The sequence below is a fragment of the Mustela nigripes genome, chromosome 1 (assembly GCF_022355385.1).
Source record: "Mustela nigripes isolate SB6536 chromosome 1, MUSNIG.SB6536, whole genome shotgun sequence".
Classification (NCBI taxonomy): Eukaryota; Metazoa; Chordata; class Mammalia; order Carnivora; family Mustelidae; genus Mustela; species Mustela nigripes.
This window is the reverse complement of record NC_081557.1, coordinates 256,389,794-256,393,308: the sequence shown is the minus strand read 5'-3', so window position 1 is coordinate 256,393,308 and position 3,515 is coordinate 256,389,794. Positions and strand designations below refer to the sequence as shown.

The following is a 3,515-nucleotide window of genomic DNA, read 5'->3' as shown; positions in this document are numbered from 1 at the left end:
ATATAAAATCTCCTATACCAATGTCCTAGCACAGGCTACTATAACAAAGTGCCATGGGGGGTTAGGTGTCTTAAATAACACACACTTATTTCTCACAGTTCTGGATGGGAATCTGAGGTGAAAATGCCAGCATCCCTAGAGTAGGGTGAAGACTCCCTTCCTGGCTTGCAGATGGCTGCTTTCTTGCTGTGTCCTCAAATGGTTGGGGGAGGTAGAGAGAAAAGAGAAGAAAGAAAGCAGACTCTAGTCTCTTCTTACATGGGCACTAATCCCGCCCTGACAACTGTACCCCCTAACCTCATCTAAGCCTACTTACCTTCCAAGGGCCCCACCTCCAAAGCTGTAACATTGGGAGTTAGGAGTTCAAATGAATTTTGGGAAAGCATATTGTCATTAACTATAAGAAATTGTGTTCAAAATATAATTCTTCCATTGATTACATGTAAATTATCATAGGTAAAAGCTTAAATGGCCTTGAGCACAGGACCTGAACCTGTTGGATTACAGCAGGTTAGAAGCCTGGATGAGAATGGGGGGATACCTCAAGCCCCTGGTGGTTCTGCAGCACTACCTGCACACCTAGTTGCAAGTAAACCCAGCTGAGGGGTCACCAAGACCCAGTGGGTGGGAGTTCAGAGAGGTTTAATGATGTGTGTGTGTGTGTTTTCCAAGGGAACTAATAAAGAACTTCTTCCCCAAATTGTTGATACACTGCTAAATATGAAATTAAGGGAAACAGAAAAAGGCAAGCCTATATCAGGTCTACCTGGCAATGTTCTTATCATCCTTTAAGCCACCCTCAGGAGGGGAGAGTAAAAGAAGAAACATGCAGTATCACTCTAACTCTGGAAAAGAGAGAAGGGTTAGAACTTTATTTTCGATTTGTGATTCTAAGTGAGAAGAAATTTGCTGCTAACAGCAAGAGCCCCAAACCTGGAGTTGTGGTAGAACACGGTACTTACAGAAATAGACAGGTGTCAAAGCTGTATACCAGTGGACCATACACACACCTAACTGAGTTTTAAAGACTTAAAAGTTTCTACAATTGTTTTCTGGTATAAAATTATCTAGACTATAATTAGATTTTCTTCCTTTCCTTGAATACATTAATCTGCAGCATTTTCAGACAAGAAAATCTGGGTCCTGTCCATAACTCTACAACCTGCTAATTAGATGACCTTGCCAAGTCACCAAACGCTGGATCTCAGTCACCTTTCATTCTGCTTTCCTCTACACTTCCACTTGAAAATTTGAAAAATGCTTTCTATTCACTTGACAGTCATTGTGGAAATGCTCTTAGAGAGCCATATTTAAATATTTTGTAGTGAATTTTGTGTAATCAAGGAAAATATATTTCTTATACCTTTAAATGTATGTAGTATGTAATAAAAATAATCATTTGCTTTAAAATTAGGTTAAAATCTCAAACAACCTGAAAAAAATATAAATGGCCTTTGTTCTCACAAAGTGCACAGACAATACTGTGGGTCTTGTATAATACTATATAGAAGCATCTTTACTACTGCCTAAGTAATTTATAGTCGTGTGATATAACCACCACTGCTTCAGTAAACAAAAGAATTCAATTTCAAATTCAATTATTAAAATGCTAACATTAGTTTGGGATGGAACCAAACAGAAAATCATTTTTGTCCATGGCTTGAAAGTAACATTATCCACAGTGTGAAGTAACTTGAAACCAATATGGAACCAAATGTAATGAAACTGAATAATTTTATTTTTTGATGTGTTTTAAGAGTTATCTTTTACTGAATTCATAACTCAACTAGTCCCACCTGAGACTTTTCCAGGAAGTCTCCCTTTATAAGCTCTTATTTCAGATAGAAATATAAAGGCGAACCATTTATTTCTTTGGCTAATGATTAAATTTTGTTGAGTTCCTCCTATATGACATGTACTATTCCAAACATATGTGTAATTCGCCTTATGTGTTTTTCCTTCTCTTCCATATTTTCCCCTGCTCCCTTTTGAGAGTTGACCAGAGGTTTAAAAAATGTGGAATTGTGTATAAATGCTAAGGTGCATTTTTAAAAATTTATTAACACTTTGAAACTTGAGATGCGCTGTAGATTTGATGATTTGCCATCATCAGTTTAATGGGTAATGTTTATTTCTTAGTTGTTTGGGAATAATGGTGCCTCTCATAATAAGGATCCTCTTATTGTAATAAAATATAGTTTAGTAAAGCACTTAGAATAAGCACCTAGCTGCTGGCATGTGTCCAGTAAAGGTTAGCTCTTATTTAATATGCCGTGCTAATCACAGACTGGCATGCAAAAATAAATAAATAAATAAATAAATAAATAAATAAAGTAGTGCAAAATGCTTTTACCCCTGATGATTGAGCATCATAAAAGAAAAATAACACATCTGAACTCACTCTTTCAATAACAGCTGTTTAAGTTTTTCAGTCTACTGTTTCAGTCTAAGCTTTTCAGTCTACTCTTCTTGCCTCTCTTAATTTCTTTCTCCCCATTCTGTCCTTTTGGTGTCCCTCTGAACACCAAGTTCAAAGGCAAACAGAAAAGTTCTACCACTATGTACTGCCTGAATGGAAAAAAAAACAAAGCTGAGTAAAATTATTTTCCATTAAAAGTGATTCAACTGATAACTCATTTTCCATTAAAGAAGGCTTACGTATGTCAAAGGTCTGAGGTCTACTTGTTATCTCCTTTTCTATGTACATTAGGTCACTCAGGAAATGTTTTCTAGTCTCAAGGCCTCTTTAGACATTGAGAACTCCCAAATTAATTTGCTAGTCTACATTTCTTTCCTAAAATTTACATGTAGATATCTATCTACCTACATAGTATATCGATATGAATTCTAACATATATCTCAAATCTACAAAGTCTGAAAGTTCAGTTTTTGGTATTCATACTTCTCTCCACCAAAGAAACAAACAAAAAGCCTGCCCCTCCCAGGGTGATTCCTATACCTTTCATGGTAACTTCATCATTCTATCTAAACAAGGACAAAGTCTTATAGTCATGCTTTTTTTAAAATTGTTTTTATTAATGTATAATGTATTATTTGCCCCAGGGGGACAGGTTTGTGAATCGTCAGGCTTACACACCTCACAGCACTCACCATAGCACATACTCTCCTCAATGTCCATAACCCCACCTCCCTCACTCTCCACAACGTCCTCCCCCAGCAACCCCAGTTTGTTTCATTAAATTAAGAGGCTCTTATGGTTTGTCGCCTTCCCAATCCCATCTTGTTTCATTTTTTCCTTCCCTATCCTCCAAACCCCCGACTCTGCCTTTCAAATTCCCCATATCAGGGAGATAATATGATAATTGTCTTTCTCTGATTGACTTATTTGGCTCAGCATAACGTCTAGTTCCATCCACATTGTTGCAAATGGCAAGATTTCATTTCTTTTGATGGCTGCGTATTATTCCATTGTGTATATATACCACATCTTCTTTATCTATTCATCTGTTGATGGACATCTAGGTTCTTTCAGATGTTTGGCTATTGTGCACATT

The 3,515-nt window shown here is 36.7% G+C and overlaps 1 pseudogene; it reads left to right on the top strand.

The window, feature by feature from the left end:
- Window positions 1-529: 529 nt before the first annotated feature.
- LOC132001413 (D-aminoacyl-tRNA deacylase 2-like) lies at window positions 530-1,025 on the top strand (annotated as a pseudogene).
- The last annotated feature ends 2,490 nt before the right edge of the window (window positions 1,026-3,515 follow it).